Source organism: Amblyomma mixtum, chromosome 5 (genome assembly GCF_055824585.1).
Source record: "Amblyomma mixtum isolate Tamu chromosome 5, ASM5582458v1, whole genome shotgun sequence".
Classification (NCBI taxonomy): Eukaryota; Metazoa; Arthropoda; class Arachnida; order Ixodida; family Ixodidae; genus Amblyomma; species Amblyomma mixtum.
Genome location: NC_143016.1, coordinates 111580362 through 111598061, shown reverse-complemented (window position 1 = coordinate 111598061; position 17700 = coordinate 111580362). Strand labels below are relative to the sequence as shown.

At 45.2% G+C, this 17700-nt stretch overlaps 1 protein-coding gene across 6 annotated transcripts in view; it reads left to right on the top strand.

The window, feature by feature from the left end:
* LOC149343369 (calcitonin gene-related peptide type 1 receptor-like) overlaps positions 1-17700 on the top strand; it is a 98905-nt gene that overhangs the window by 47040 nt on the left and 34165 nt on the right. For 4 of the 6 annotated variants that reach the window (XM_089545883.1, XM_089545882.1, XM_089545880.1 and 1 more), the window contains exon 2: positions 1063-1273. The exons of the other annotated variants lie outside the window; for them this stretch is intronic. The gene's annotated coding sequence lies outside the window, so the exon portion shown is untranslated. The remainder of the gene's footprint in view (positions 1-1062; positions 1274-17700) is intronic. 6 annotated transcript variants of the gene reach the window in all.

The window sequence follows — 17700 nt, the reverse complement described above, 5'->3', positions numbered from 1 at the left end:
TCGCGCCTGTCGTCAAGATTATAATGAACGATTTGGCTTCGATGCCGTGCTAGCTTATCCCCGCTCCTCGTAAACATAACACACGCGCTAGGCTCCAACCAATTACAAGTCGACAGCAATGTGTACGAAACTGAATATGTTTTTTTTTTGTCTTGCGTCTTCCTTCTTTCTCGTATTGCCCATTGCTTATCCAGGCCTTCCGCGTTTATGCCATGCGTTTTGTGTCTTCTTCCTCCAGGAAGTAATCGGTGCAACGTAAACGAAGAAATCGGCACCGCACGTTTCGCGCGGTGTCGGTCATTGCAGCGGCTTCGATTTCGAAGTGCAATTACGGATAATTGCGCGTTTTTTTGGTAATTGCATATACTATCGCTGTAGGTAGGTGCGCTCGGAAGGAGGAACACTGATCGAGACGTGACTGCGGGGCCGGTGTGCTTGCTAATATCGGTTGTCCCAGAGGTCGGAAGATGTCTGGAATCGGGTGCTGACGCTCTCAGAGGGGTCTTGGCTTGGAATATCTGCTTCAAATAATTCACGCACAGAATATTTTTGTCCTGTACTGTAAGAGTGTCGAGTAATAGGTGCCTTAGAAACTGTAAATGAGCCTAGTACTGGAGGGCTTAAGCGAGTGGTTCGATAAAGGAGTTGGGGTCCGCGCCACTTGACAGATGACGTGTAATTTTACTACTTGCGTAACGGCGTTACTGAAAAATTCAATGCCTCAAGCACGTTCGCCGTTGCAAACTTTTAACAGAAGGCGATCTATGAGAAGTTCCGTGTCTACTTTTTACAAAAAGCCCAAGGTCCACCTTGACGCTCCACTATTTTTGGTATTCAAAAATATATGAGCGCTATAATCAGCAATTCTCATTGCCATAACATAAAAGCGATCATTATGCAGCCTAGAGTCACAACTTTAGTGATTTCGCTTCCAGCGCAGCATTTCAAATCGCTCTTGCCTCATTAGTTTCATACAGATTGCAGTGAAGTACGAAATGCTAGGCGAAGTTAAAGTACCCTGCGCAATATGCAAAGAAGTGTGCGTCATTTTCTTTATCTCAGGTGCTGCTATTTGGACATGCCCGGATGTGAGGTCCGCGGCTGCACCCAACGCAGTCGGCGCCATGCGGCCCAGTCAGGGAGCCCCCTGTCGTCCTCCCAGCGACCGGTGCACAAGCGCCCTGCCGGTCACGTAGTCGGCCTCTGCTTCTGAAGGCTGCTTCTCCCGACGAGAAGGCCAGCGCTGTATTCTTCTCATAAACATCCGCGGACGGTGAGTCACGTGCGAGCGCCGCCTACTGTGCGGAATGCGGAATGCGGGGGCGTATGCTCGGACAGCATCGCTGGAATCCGCGGAATTCCCCTGCGCCTGGCGCGGTTTCTTAACTTATTTGTTGGGAACGTACTCCAAGTTGAGCATTCTTAAACTAGACTCCGATAGTTGGTGCTTTTTTGTGGGTTTCCACGTGGAGCGCTCTTTCAATTCCAGGGAAGCAAGATGGCGAAAAATGAAAAACAATGGTCATAAGGGTTTGCTAGCTTCAGTGAACTCTTAACTTTCGAACAAACAATTACTATTAAAACCAAGAAAAAAACAGTGTAAATCGTGACCGTGTTTGCTTTAGAACTCCTGGTACCAATGACGGCATATTTCGGTATTTGCCAAAACTGATGACGAAATCCCATCTACGTTTTCTTTACTTTATGTACTGGGCCCCGCAGTAGCGCGGGGCCCAGTACATAAAATAATTGGTAGCGCGCATTATTTAACAACTCAATCCACGCATTATAACCGGTATCATGCCGGTATTGTCAACACAATATGCGTCCCCTTTCAGATGTCGTCACACCACTCTTCACTTTTCCTCTACAACTTGCACGCAAAAACCTGCAAAGGAGAAAAAGAAAGAAACTTTTGAGTTGGCTGAGCTTTGCAAAACAACATTTTTTATTGCGCTCCAGTGTAAGAGTCTGTACTTCCTTTCCTTATAAATTGCCATCCTGAAAATTCATAATATTTTATATTTATGTCGCAAGGGCAGGAAAAACTGGACACAATCATCCACGTTCTCTAATTCTCTGAGAAGTAGCGGCTGTAGACTATTTTCCAATTATAGCGTCCTTTGAAGCTTTTCCACACGCGCTGCTGCTTTAAGCGGCTTCAGAGAGTTCTTTAATCATGACGTTTTCCGGAGCTTTCAATCAATACTCTGTATGCTCTTGAAATCGGCTTTTGAATGCCAAAGGAGCGTTCTGTTGGTGTGAAATAAACCATGGAGGAGTTCCTCCAAGCTCTCCTACTGACAAAGTCCTAAAAGCTCTGAGAAGTTGGGAGAAGTTCAATCAAGTACCCAAGAGGCACTTCAATGAAGAGTCCAAGCATGACACCTATGTATAACCTCTCTCTTGGTCTCAGCAGTTTTTGAACCTAAAGTTCCCAACAGACTAGAGCACCATTTCTTGAAAGGCAATCGAGATCTCTCACAACGAATATGATTAAAGAACTGGGGTATTTGGCAGCGCTGTCGTCACTATCTTGAGCCAATAACGGCGGAGCACTGAAGGAATTTCTCGAGACCTTAGTTCGTCGCACTTTTAGTATTTGCTTCTTGAGTGGCTGGGTAATGAAACAAGATCAAGTTGGAATCATACTTTTCGTGATCAAAGTGCCCAAGTGCTGAATCATACTTATCGTGATCAAAGTGCGCAAGTGCTGGCTGTCGAATATTTGCCCGGTGAGGTGATTGTGTCCTGTTCGGACTTAGTGCGTTCATATAAAGAAGCTAATGAATCGTAATAATCGTAATGAAGCTAATAATTGTTGATTTCTGCCTATTCACTAGTGCAACGCATACCTTCTGGCTGTAAACGCATTCCAACAGTGTTAAATCCCCTTCTCGTTCACCAGGAAATTTTGAAGCCAGCTTCAGTTTTCTGATTTACTTTGAAGAGCAAACCATTTTCAACCTTGTGCTCTCTGCCGCATTGTCGACCTTCGCAGGATATCGGGAAAACCTCTCTCGCTCTAAGCGTGCACAGTTCGCTACCCAGAACTATTTTTTTTAAGTACGACCTGTTCCCCACACCCTCTCCTACTACCGTTACTCAGGAATTCGAGCCTTTTATAGCAAGGAGCGCTACTCGCCCGCTTCGAAAGCATTCCAGGTGTATGTGCGTAATTGCGTGTCGGTCATCGCAGGCGCAAAGCGTAAGCAAGCCACGAAAAGAAAACATTGGTTTAGTGGGGGAAAAGCGTGTCCGGACGAGAGGCGAGATCGTGCGCCATTGATGCACTGGTGAGTGCAACAGCCCGAACATCGGGGTCCCGTTGCCGCGGTGTGAGCTTTCCGCGTCAATTTTCCGGCCTCCCATGGGACGCTGGGCGACGGGGACCGGTCGCGTGTGAACCGGTCGATGGAACGCAATTTGCTTAATGCCATACCACCGAATCGCGTCGGTGGAAGATGGCGATTTAAGCCGTCTCACGACTGGAGGCTCTTTGATTACTGTATTTATTTTTTTTGCTTCAGGCCACGAGGTGCTAAAGCGTGCGTGACAAAATGGATTGAGGGTTACAAACTTGCAACCCTCCATAAACTAATCAATAGAAAGCGTCCGGATTAATAAATCACTCAGCAATCAATTATTCAATCAATATAATGCGCATCTCCCAAGTTCGCTTGCTTATAGGAAAGAAGAAAAAACGCTAGCTTAGTAACAAAAAGCAGGACTAAAAGTTGGAGTCGTACTAAAAGTGGAACGCTTACTACATGACCGTCGTCACACGGCTTTCCTAGAAGCACCTCTCGCTAGAACAGTAATAGAGAGTTAAAGGTTCATTATTCACGCATGGTTTTCTTCTCGAGTCGGTTCTTTTAACGGGCACATATCTCCTGCACTTTGCTTTTTTTTGCAAGAGTTCAGTTTGTAAGTCTCCGGTTTTTGAGTGGAGCGACGGTGTTCATTCGTATCACCCGCAACTTGCTGCGCAATTCTAACTTTACAGCGCAGGCTGCATGCATAGCAATGCAAGGTTTTACGGACTTTGTGCTTTATATATTACGTCAAACCTAACCTAATTCGCCACCACAGCAGCATGCGAGTGGGGCGTGTTGAATACATCCAATAAAAGTACATACACTTACGTAAACACACAAACACCACGGCAGCATGCGAGTCCGGGCAGGTTCATAATGATCAATAAAAGTACACACACGCACGCACGCGCGCACGCACACGCACACGCACACGCACACACACACAAACACACACACACGCGCACACGCACGCACACACACACACACACGCTCACACACACACACACACGCACTCGCACACACGCGCGCACACACACGCACACACACACACACACGCACACACACACACAAACACCAATTTCCTGTAAGTGGCATCAGATTCCTGGACTTGAACTTAGTTTTTTTCCTAACCATGTGTATCGGTTTTTCCAGCCTAGGGGTAATCCGTACATTTCCTCGCACTCAAATTTCGTAAAAACAGGAACTGTTTTGTCGTGCTTCAAGACCGCCCTCACTAAATACTGCCTGCATCAAAGTGAGCGAAGTTTCAACAATCGAGTGGATAGGCTAATTGATTCTGGCTATTCAACTTCACGTTCTGTCGTCTGTGGCCGTTGTGTTGATAAAAAATATTCAAAATGTTCCCCAGATATCACCCCACATGTGAACGTTAAGCAAGAAAGCGAGTGACTGTAACTGTTTAGGTTCATGAAATCTCACCGAATATGAAAATAGTTGGAAAAAGAGTCGGGGTGGACGCTGTTTTCCTTCTCCGGAAAAGCTAGTGAATCTGTGTAGTATGCGCGTGAACAGCCTCGGTAAACAATCCCCGAGGGCCCGAAAAAACATGAATGGAAATTTTCGAAGTGTAAGAAAAAAGGATTTTACGTTAAATTCGTCTGCCATGTAATATTATAATCTTAGCCAAACTCGGCAGTGCCTAAATGATAGGCTCAGGCAGCACCGTAACGACGCTCAAAAAAACAAGAGATTGTCGTGACCTAACTATCGAACGTCGCGAGTGCAAGTTCAAAAATCGATGAGTTATTGCAGAAAAATCAAAGATCAGCTATATAAAGAAATAACTTAAGGCACCGTAATAAAGAAGCAGGGTGATAGCTGTCTAAATGGCTCCTCGATATCTTTATCGGAAAAAATAATGTCATTTCTTGAACTTTATGTTTTAGCCAGTGTGATCTTGTCGGATTCCGAGTACATCAGTGCGCTCATTTCTACGTTTATCATATTTTTTTGGTCGCCTCACGTGTATTTAGTTATACGCGCTGAGCACTAAATAAATCCCAGCTGTTAGTTCAGTGCTGTGTTGCGTTCGTTTATTCTCCTCCCTGGGCTCCCTTCCTCAGGGCTCAGTCCACCGTGCTGAATAACGACCTAGGCCGTGTGTCGTTGCGCTATTTCACGTGCATCACCCAACACAAGCACGCCCTTGCATGTTCACTCTAAATTGCCACACCACGAGAAAATATATGCAGGAAAACTACAGTCACCTAAGGTAGTTCTTTCTTCTTCAGATCTCTTCGAAATAACTTTCTCGTTATTTTGCAGCATCAAAAAGGAACATAAATAGGCGTACGTTAAATCTGGCCAGCAGATTAACGATGGTAGGTTTTCTGCTCCCAAATAGCCATCTTCCACAAAGTGCTTTACAGCAAATGCTAGAGAAGTGATTACACAAAAATAAACAGAAATGATGCAGCACTTGCGATTTCCGTGTGCGAAATATGGAAAACATAGGCCTCAACTCTAAAATATGGATACTGCATCGGCGTGTCATCTAAAGGATTGCAAGTCGGTTTCAGACCACCGTGCTGAATAACGACTTAATGGAACCCTTAGCGATCGAGACGATATGCAAGAGGCTGCGTGTGGGGTTTCTTTTTTTTAATCGCCTTCAATGAAGAAGGATGGCTATGGCTTAGTCTACTCAAAATGTATCTACATCAGTGTGAATACGGCCCTCCTGGTGCGTAGTAACTTAAAACCTGCTCTCAGTTATCATAGGATTGAGCGTTATCATCGAGAACCAGCTGCAAAGTGTTTTCACATCGCACGCGTGGCACATTAGCTACGTGACGGAGTGCTTGAACCGCTCCAAAGCGCGTAAGCCTTTTAGCCGTTTCTACGTAAGGCTATTCACCTTATTGATACCGCAGGTATTATTCACGGCACTGGCAAAAACAACATTCTGATGTGAGATACTTAGGAACAGCGTTTCTAAGGCCAAGTGGCTGATTGGTGTACTAAATACATCGATTCTATCTCTAAGGTACCTGTAAACATGATTTAAGAGACAGCGGCATTTAAGATTTAGCATTCCCAAATACCCGTCTACCGAGACAAATCTGACGCGCACACGACAGCAGCCAATAGCTAGACTGAACAGGGAGGTGGCACGGAGATGTCCAGACCAGTTTGCTTCTTAAGAGGCTGTTATGAGTGGGCTTCTATAGGATAAAGGTTTTCGTCTGACACGTCTAAAGTACTCCAAATTTCCACGCGCCGTTGATCCTTGTGGCATATGAATTTCAGTAAAAACTGGAGTGCTGCAAAAGGCTGGTTCCAACGAGAGTTTAGGTTACTGTGGTCAGCGCGTGTGATGCCTGTAACGTATTATGCCGCTACACTAGCATTGGTGCCATGGATAAACGGTAGTAATTTCTTTTCTCTCTATATTGGAGTAGCCGTGTGCAGTAAGAGTTATGGGGTGTGGAGGTGCAGCAATGGCGTGTAGAGAAACGACAATATGCCGCCGCGGTGGCTCAGCGGTTATGGTGCTCAGCTGCTGACCCGAAAGACGCGGGTTCGATCCCGGCCGCGGCGGCTGGAGTTTCTTTGGAGGGGAAATTCTAGAGGCCCGTGTACTGTGCGATGTCAGAGCACGTTAAAGAACCCCAGGTGGTCGAAATTTCCGGAGCCCTTCACTACGGCGTCTCTCATAGCCTCAGTCGCTTTGGGACGTTAAACGCCATAAACCAAACCAAACCAAACCAGAAACGACAATATGGCTACTGATAAAGCGTCTTACATTAATAGGACGCTGATTAGAAGGAGGCTTTTCAACCCTGCAAGCAATAGCGTTTTTTTTCAGTCCTTCCGAAGGACAGGACCCGCGTTATCAAAGGCGGCTTTTTTATACTTGCAAATTCTGTGTAAACAATCTGTTTACAATCTATTCATCTTTCGACTTGGTCAGTGACCCAATTTTCATTTGTGAATAAATCATGCTTCGCCCTGACCAGAAGGTGTTCCGTCGAACCTTGGACTATGTAAACAATCTGTTTTCTGTGAACGTCTGCAAAAATGGTTATTGTCTGAGCTCTTCGATATTACCTGCTGCGAAACTTTCTTACAGTACAAGTACCATGGAGGTCCGTGTTCACCAAACTTCGGGTGGTTACCGAATGCACCAACGCCCGCGGTCAGTAAAGAAAACTTTGTTCAAGTTTCAAACTTCGAGATTATTTATGAGCAAAAAAAAAAAGAAACCAGTGAAAAAGGCGATTTAAAAATATTCAAGCATTTAACAGCAAGAGAGATAAATCAAGAGATAAGAAAGTAAAACATCAAAGCTTTTCGCAAGAAAAGGGTGACATATATGCCCAGAGCTTTTTTTGGCCAACTCCCAGATGGCGCAGTAATTCGCAAGTGCCCAGAAAATGACTGGTGGGGCCTGTCGCTTTTTGAAGCCAAGAATTTATTCAAAATTATTACGGAAATAAGACAGGCATATACTATGTGGATGCAGCGGGTCCAATCGAAGAGGGCATCTGCACCATTGCGGTGGTGCACGAGGGAACGCAGGTTAACGGGCTCTCGGTAAACAGTAGCGACGCGCTAATGTTGGAGGAAGTGGCGAATGCACTGGCCGCCACCCACTCCGACGCAGCGTACATAATGTCGGACTCGCAGCAGGCCTGCCGAAATTACGTGTTGGGTAGGATAGCGCAGCTCGCCCGCTGAATACTATTGGCATTTGAGAGCAATTCGAATTCGGCTAAGAGTAAAAAAACACATAGTATGGGTGCCCGGTCACCAGGGAGTTGAGGGAAACGAGGCCGCTCACGCGGCTGCCCGAGCGTTCCTTCCCCCGGATTCCACTCAATTCCCCGGTTCTGCCGCGGCAATCATACCGAATCCGCTGATCTCTTACGCGGATATCAAAAACCATTTACGCATCTGCAGGAGGGTGCTCCCGGGAGCCGCCAAGGGTCTCGACAGAGCCGAGGAGTGCCACCTCAGACGGTTCCAAACCGGGTCTTTCTTAAATACCACCGTACTAAAACACGTGGACCCGACATTCACGGGCAGGTGCAAATTCTGCGGGCAGTATGCTGACCTATACCACATGGTGTGGGCCTGCCAGTTAAATACAAATGTAGCAGTTATAAATCAGCCAACTAGGGAGGGCTGGGAGGCGGCCCTGTCCAGCTCGGACCTGGAGGCCCAGCGGGCCCTGGTTCAGAGAGCACGGGCAGCGGCGGCGGCCAATGGCGTCCCGGAATAGGGACTGCCACCCAGGTCAACGTCCATCCACAGCTTCCCTTCCCAATTCAATACAGTGCTACAATAAATGTTTTTCCTCCTCCTCCCGAGTGGATTAATGTAATATTATTTGTGATAAGACTGGCGAAACCTGAGGGCCTTGAAAACAGGCGCCATTGTTCATTAGTAATTTTCTTGATATTTAGTAATTTTCTTGATATTTTGTCCTTTAACTTTCGTATAGTTTCTTTTGAAATGACACCCTTTTCTTAGTTCACTTGAATTAGGCGAGAGCCGCTGGAGCCAAAATTTTTCATTAAAAGCAGGCCTGCATTAATGCAACATTGTGTACTAGGCAAGAAATATTTTTTATGTTTATGTAGGTTTATATAAAGAACAGAATTTATGGATCGTGCTTGCGCGTGTGTGCGTGCTTGTGCGTGTGTGCGTGCATGCGTGCGGATTATATGTGTACTGAGAGCAAAGGATAACTTGCCCTCGGTTTTTCATTTATTTCCTGGTGCTTTTCATTTTTTCAAGTGGCCAGCTTCCTGTTTACACCCATCATACCCTGGGCTTAAGCTGCTTTTTAATTGTTCATATTGGTCTCGGTATTTTTCATTATTGTCCCTGCTTCCTTCATTATTTCAATGAACAGTGATAAAGCACAGCAAAAAACTGTACAGATCTCCGAAGAATAATTTCTTTGCCGATGAAACAACTGAATCGCAGTAAAATTTTCATCCACAATCCGCCTTCGTTACTCGTCGGATCACCTTTCTTGCTTAGTTCAATCTGGAAGAACACAAGCCACTTGAAGCGAAAGACCAAACCCATACGCCCCCGGGCCCTCTCTGCTTTGTGCTCTGTACTGAAGGTAGAGCAAATAAACAGCAGAAAAAATAAAGCACGCAGCTATTCGCAACAAGACGCAGGCCCGTTTCACGGTGTGCTTGAACCGTAAGCGACAAATCGCGCTTTCCCGGCGGCGAACACAAACAGACCCTCCGTCGGTGTTGTTTCTCAAGACGCAGCGCTCTCAGCCTCGTTGCTCGGACTGTTTACTCTGGCTTGCCCGTGATGGGAGCTTGAGTTCTCCAAGGGGGGTTTGCTGTTTGCCTTCCTGCGGCGAGCGTGTCCTTGGGAGCAACTTATTCTTGGTCCCCTTCCCGGCCACGCCACTGGCTGACCCGGAATACGATTCTGATTTTTTTCTTCTCGTGATTGCTGCAACCATCACGGAAACCAGCGATTTCTGCCTGCGTAATTCATTTTTATGGAGTACCCGCTGTTTGCGAGCAAACGATCGCTCAGGTGTCGACGTCCAAGGCCATACGGCGCTCGCGGAAGTCGTCCCCTCTGTGTGTTCAGCAGAGGAGGTTGAACCAAAACCTATACTCCTCCCTTTCCCTGCAAAACATACTGCCACTGCGCTTGATCCAAGAATGTTGGTCTGTCTTTCTTTTTTTTATGTTGTCTTTTACAGTATCTGAGCTACGCATATTGAAGATATAGCGGTACGTACTTTGCTTGTACAGGGCGTTTCAAGTAACTTGAGCCAAAGCTTTAAAAAAAAAAGTGGCGCACCGTACACGGCTTAAAGCAGGAAATATATTTTACCGCCGTGGGGCACAACTCAGAAGACCATGCAAATATTTTGGCTAATTAATTAATTGATTGACTAAACTTGTAAAAATCGCGTTTACAATTGTAGCCTCCAACGCGCCTCGTTAGGTTGTACAGCGTGTTTAGAAACATCCGGTTCTGTTTTTTATTGACAAAAGCAATGCCAGTATCAATAAAAATAAGATATTTAAAGGTGCTGGAAGCTCTACACGGATCTATACAGTACAAAAACAATCTTGAAGCTAATGACAGAGACAGTGATATGAAAAAATTGGATAGCATGTGTGTAATGAAAGAGGAAGAAAGCCTCACAAGCAATACAAAGGGGAAAAACAGCGAAAGATGATGAGGGAACTGCACATGTCTTGAACGAAGACGGGAAAATTAAGTTAGAGAAACTTTCCATTATGTATACACAATGCATCATCGCCTCGAACGTACCAAAATCATGGAAGAACGCTAACAAGGGCACGTCAAGGACATGAAGAACAACATACCGGTCATCTTACTACCACTGCTTAAAAAAAATTATGAAGCTAATCGCCAGCAGAATTACAGTCACCTTATACTTCAATCCAGGAAGAAGACAGGCGTGCTCTCGGATAGGCTATGCGACGATAATTAATATTCACACACTCAGTGAGGTAAAAGAAGATTGCGTAGAATATGATCAACCCCTATAATAGGCATCAATTTTGAACTCTATATATTTTATTATAGAAATAATCGGAGGTGCATAGGTGCGGTCTTTGAAGCCAAACAGTACAGCTTAGGACACATTATGCGCGTGATGGAGCTAAACTAAAGGACAAATAAATGACTGTAATGAAGTAGTAAACCTTACACTTTTCGATTTTACGGTCCAAGGGTATAATGACAATTTAAAGGCCGTCAATACGGGAGGTTATTGCAATTTTTAAAATTTTCTGAATCGGCATTATGGTTCGCAATAAGGAAAGTAAAAATGGGTCTTTGAAAGCCCGTTAGGCTGGATTTCTTGCGTTTTCCACTTATCAAATGGAGCTGTTCGTTTCTGTTAAACAGCATGTACAGACGCAGTTTACGCATTTTGTGACCTGAAAGTAAACCTGACTTTGGCGGCGCTGTTACGCCCAGAGAGGCCTGTTATAAAAGTGCAATGTGGGAAAGCCAACTTTACGAGGTTTCGGAAGCGCGTTATTAAGGGCCGACATTTCGCACCACAGTGCCGATTTGAAATACCTAAAGCTACTAGAGCTTTGGTTAGGGATTGGTGTGGTTACACAGCGAGAGCAAAAAAAACCGAAAGCACGAGATCAAACAGAAAAAGCAGACGGAGCTGGCTTTGCGCGCCATTTCTGTCTGCACTTCATGTTCACTGTTGCTTGTTCACGCTGCCTTAGATCGCTATTAAAAATTGGGCCCACCTTCTCGAATACTGGCGGCCTTAAATATCTTTAATATATTATTTAGGCTCAAATCTAAAGATCAGAAAAATATAATAGTTCATTTCGGTTATTAATCATTTTGGCTGAGTTAAGTCACGCACGTAATGCCTGACTTGCTGTACAATTCATGTGCATAGACCACAGTAACGTACCTCTCACGGGTTATAAAATGAAAACCTGTAAAGTTAAAAAAAAGACATCCTCTCTATATGTTCCGTAGATTACGAGAAAGCATTTGACTCAGCCATAAATTCAGTGCTCAAAGTGTGGTTGTGGCGTAGAAGAGGCATATGTAAAGGTACTTAAAAAAAATGTCCAGCGACTGCAAGTTACCACAGTGTAACATAGAGAAAGCCACAGAATCCTGCTCGAGGAAGTCGTAAGGTAGGCGGACGCAGTGTTTCCAGCACAGTTCAAGCCTTGTTTACAAGAGGTAATCAAAGAACTGGACCAGGGTAGAGTTTGAGATGAAACTATGTGAACATTACCAAAAGTGACCTTTCGATTTGTAAATGACATTGGCTCGCTAACTAATTGCGGGGACAAATTGCAAACAGTATCGATGAGCTAGACTGGTTAAGGAGGAATGAGGATCTAAAACTTACCTTGAAAAAAAAATATAAAGTAATAATCAACAATCTAGGAGAGGTGCAACAGTTCACTATTAAGAGCGAAGCTTTCTAACTTTTCAGAGAACACGACTCTTTGGGACAGGCGTAAAATGCTTACAGGACCACGAAAGTAAAATAAATACCTGGATAAAATAGGAGGAGAGTGACTTTCGCAGGCAGTCTCAGATCATGAATAGCAGCTTACGAGTATTCGTTAAGCAGAACGTATACAAGAATTGTATGTATTCATCCACGAAGCAGAAATTTGGACGCTGACAAAAAGCCTCGAAATGCAGTTAATTACTGCGCAGCAGGCTGTGAAAGGGGTGTTGCTTTTAGAGACAGAAGAGAGCAGAATGACTTAGTGAACAGGCTCGAGTTAATGCTATCGTAGTTGAAATCAAGAAGATGAGTTGATCATGGTCAGGACATGCATCGCGAAGGACCTTTATAATATAGGACTGGGTTCTAAGAGAATAAAAAGCGTAACAGGAGCGACAGAAATTCAAGTTGGTGGATGAGAGTAGGGAAGTTTGCGGGGGTAAGGTGGCCGCATCTGATGATGATGGCCATCTTCTGCTTCGCTCTTTTTCGGACATTTAAAGAAAGCCAGCGAAATGTTAAAAAAAAAACTAAGCAACCGCGTTATTCCGTTAAATTACTCTAGCGCTCTCAACCATGTGTTCAACGAATGAAGGATGGCCGCTTAACGCGTCTGACGCAGCTGTCAGCACTGGACTGAAAGAGAGTGAGCACCCTCCTCGGTAACGCGCAAAGCGCACGTCCCCGTCTCCAATAAGCGATTTGAAGACCTTCGAAAAGCAACTGTGGGGAATCTTTAGTTTAGTCATCGCACTGTCAAAATAAAAAGAAAGAGATAGCAGTGAAGTCGCGTTGTTAAAGGCAGCCTCCAGAGTATTATTTTTTATCTTCATGCAGCCCGATGAAATGAGCGCGTGCACGCTCAATTTGGCACGCTCAGCGCGCCTGCCTCTACACTTCAAGGCCCCATTGGGGACGCCACAACAGCCGAGCGAAAAAGCGTAGCCATTTTTGTAGCGTGAGCTACTTCGGCCACAGTCTCATCGTTTCGCGGGTTCTCTTGCTCAACCATACTGCGCATGCGCAAGGAACGAGTGACGTCACTGCGCACAGCTGGCGCGTTCACCGTTGCCTCGCCGCGCGCTCTCTTCGCTTCCAGTGCTGCCGCCGGCGCAGAGCCACGTGACGTCACTGATCACGCTACGTATATCCTGGCATAGAGAGCTAAGCCACTGCCAACTTTTTTTTTTTTTTGATATTGCAGGGGCATTCTTTTCATGCGGAGGAGGTACGTTGAAACAGCATCGGCTGTTTCCGGGCGCTGTATGCATCAGAATGATACGTTCTTGAGCGTAAAATCAACATTGGGACAGTTTAGTAACCACGGTTACCTTATTAAGTAGTTTGGCGGAAGTAAAAAAATCCCTTTAGTTGAGCCTCAAAAAAGCAAAAATATGGCGTTGGTTTTACCAATGTGCGGCGTACCACTTCGTTTAAGGCTTGGCTTAAGTAGAGTTACTGTATATGCTACCATAGGTAGCAGAGTTGCGCCTCTGCTTTCCCTCGCCGCTCCGAACGCCATTCGCCGAGAGGCGATCACGTGATTTTCGTGACGTCGTGTGTTCAACACTCCGCGGAGAAGCTGACTTCACAGGTGCAGCGCCGAGCGAACCCCAATTGTCAGCTCGACGCCTCGTGTGAGCCCGCGCTGTCGGCTACATTCATTTGTTTTCCGTGCACACCTGTGGCGTCAGGTTTGGTGTTCTGCAGTGGCAGTGACGGGCGCAGTCGTCAGCTATGACTGGGTGCAGTGCGCCAAACTGCAGCAACCGCACGGGAAACAGCAAACCGTTTTACGCAGTGCCATATGCAAGGTCGGCGGCCGAAGTGCGTCGGCGCCTCAAGTGGCTCTTGAGGATGAACCTCTCCTTTTTGCGGCTGAGAAAGGCTTACAGTATTGATAAATAAATAAAAATTTCTAACATGTTCCAAGATCTACCAGTGCCTTCACAACCAACATTTGCCTGTTTCGACAGCGAAATCAGAATTGCATTGGTAAAAACATTTTTCATGCGTCGACATTTGTTTACCTTGAACAAATCACTAGTTGTTTTTCTAACTTACACACATTATCAAATAAGGAACAGGCAACGAAAATCTTGTTTGTCTATATCTTTCACTTAGTGTCCTTTTATGGATACTAGTTTGAGCCTATACCTGTCCCTCGAAGCAGTATTTGTAGCATATCACTGCATTAAAATTGTACAGAATTTACAGTCTGCATCTGCAACTTTTTGGCCCTTCACTAGGGTAGGCTCTGCTTACTTTGCTGCTGCTTCGAGCCTTCTGTAGTGATTGTTCGAGGTGAAATATAAGGGACAATGAATGTTCAAGAAGCAAATTCCATGCAAAGTTTTGCTACATTTCGATGCCAGTCTCACCTGCATAAACATTTAATTTGTCTATGCAGCCGCTGCGTGGCTTAGTGGTTACAGCTCTCGGCTGCTGACCCGAATGACGCGGGTTAGATCCCGGCCGCGGCGGTCGAATTTCGATGGAGCCGAAATTCTAGAGGCTGTGTACTGTTCCCTGTCATAGCCTGAGTGGCTTTGGGCAGTTAAACGCCCCTAAACCATTTGTCTGCGTATGCTATAAAGTATTGCTCTTAGTAAAAATGCCCTTAAGAACCATCTGACAAGGATTAAGTGAGAGATATGAGGATAGGATAGGCAAAAATCGCATGTAAACAAGTGTCGCAAATCTTGATGTCGCGAATAATTTCAGCTAGAAGACAGCAAATCAGCCTATAACCTCTGCTTTAAAAAAATCCAGGAGTCGCGAAATGTTTTCATACTGCGACCTAAGCCGAATCTACGAAGAAGGAGTACAAAAATGCAAAGCGGAACATTAAATTAGCTTTTCCGAGCAATAAGGATGAAGTACGCAGGAAAACCTACCACAGTAATCAACAACTAACTATTGTAATTTAATAACTAAGGTGAAACGATAGTGCTTTTTCATAAAAAATGAGGAAGGTTAAATAATATCTACGTGTAAGAGTACTTTCAAGGTCCTTTTAAAGATCCCGCCTATGACTGCATTTAGCAACGGGGTACATGTTGTTAAATGTGTTGGGCAAGCAATTGAGTGGTAATTTTTTCGTTATGTCAGATTCGCCTCGTTCAATGCATTGGCGTTGCTTTACTTTGCTTGCCTACAACAAGCTGCACAATTATTTTACTGTGGTTCTAGAGAGATGCGTTTTCGTATTTTCCGCGCATAACTCGTACAGAACACGCGGCGGTGCTTGTTGTGAAAAAAGCAATTCATCGCTATACTCTTTTCCTTCTTAAGAAGTGCACTCAGCAAGACAGGATAGGACAGACGCTGTCTCATCTGGAACGGAACTACTTGTTCTTCTGAAATAGCTGGTTCCAGAAAGAAAAAAATCGCAGGCTGTTCCCAGTCTTTTTTCGTCAGTTTGTCATGATTACGATTTGCTGTTAACCTTTGGCGATTTTTTTTCCATGCTGTATGCACGCCCTCGGAAAATCACAGATTAGTTTTCAGCGTTACGTTTAGAAACTTGCCATCAAGTCAATCTACTTAAAGCAGAAAGACAAAAAGCCCAAGTGCCCTACACAGCGAGCTACGCAGCCCCTGTACGTATGAGAAGTGGCTTTCCTGCACAGCTTGGAACATGATGGCGGACCTTCGCGCAACTCTGCTCCCTGCGGAAGCATATACAGGAACTCTAGGCTTAAATAACGTGAAGCGCCCTCTATACGAGCTCAAAATCGCACACCTGAAGACAGATGTACAGGGTCACCACTCTTTCTGCGAACACTAAAGTGCAAGGCCGCGCTCTTCGGAGGGACACTGCGTCCGACAGGAATGGAAGCGAAGTGGCAGATGACGGCTAAGCACTGCCTCTAGGGTCATCATCACTTGCGCCACTTTGCTGCGACGAGCGGCCGTGTCGGACGCAGTTGGCCCTCCGATAAGCTCGGCCATGCACTCACGTGTTTGCACCAAGAGTGCGCGGCCCTGTGCGTGTAAGGGACACAGAACTTGAGCAGTCAAGCGCGGTAATGCGAGCATAGCCTAGCCAGTTTTGTTCCTTGGCAATATAACCCATTGTACTGTTTCAGGCAAACTGGGTCGCGTTGCGATTTCGCTGAGCGCGAAAGGTTTACCTGGTGCTGCTATTTACTGCCTTATTTGATTGTATTTATGCTCTGGGCATTTTACTTCACTGGTACTAATCGAGTGAAACTCTCTAGTGTTCTGAAAATTCTGCGTTCATTTTAGAAGAAAAATTGGCTAACGTTTCTCGTACCGACTAAATGCGAGCATGAAGTTCTAGAAATCACAGCAGTGAAATAACGTCGAACTTAGCAAGAACCTTTCATTCGTCTAATAAGGTGCTTAATTTTGACTCTGAACTCGTAAGGAGACCGCGCAAGCTTTGGGGATCCCTAACACAGAACAAACGTAAGCAATCATTCCAAGGCTCCAAAAGGGTTTAAAATTTCTCGCTGATTGAACAACCGGCCATGATTTTTTGGGGACTTTCTGCATGTCAAAGCGGTCAGCGAAGAAATATTATACTTTGTTCAAAGAATGCTTCATTGAATAAATATTAAAAGAGCTTGTTGCACAAAAAAAAACGGTTTGCAAAGTTGTCTGGTTTTACCCCAGCCATGGGCTGTTCCGTTATCATTAGTGGGGCAGTGGTGACATGGGCAAGAAAAGGTGATGGTCTAGGAAGAAAGTAATCAAACCGAAACACATTTATATGATATAAAAGACCATCCAATTACAAACATCAGTGACAGCGCAATCTCAGCAAAAAAAAAATGTATTGAAACTATCGTTGGTTTGGTTTATTGGTGTTTAACGTCCCAAAGCGACTGAGGCTATGAGAGACGCCGGAGTGAAGGGCTCCGGAAATTTCGACCACCCGGGGTTCTTTAACGTGCACTGACATCGCACAGCACACGGGCCTCTAGAATTTTGCCTTCAAGAAATTCAGCCGCCGCGGCCGGGATAGAACCCGCGTCTTTCGGGCCAGTGAAACTATCGTGAAATGAACAAGGAAGTTCACGACACGTGCACCTTATCGACCAAAAGTTCAGAAAAGCTTTACCTCTTCATGGCGTAGAAGCGAAGAGGACCAGTGCACTGGGTGAGGTATGCCTGAAGTCGAGTGCTACGCCGTATTGCCGCGTATAGAAGTATAGATGTCACTGTAAGATTTATGGCATTTAGAAAGTGCACAAACTTGGAAGACTCCTAATTACGAATAGCTATGGCTACGCAATAGCATAAGAACCTCGTTGTGAGCAGTCATGCACGGTCACACATACTGTGCGTTACCGCAATGAAAATGCATGACTGCAGGCACTATACAGGCTAGATATCAATATTTCTGAGCTGCCTCTTTGCCTTCAT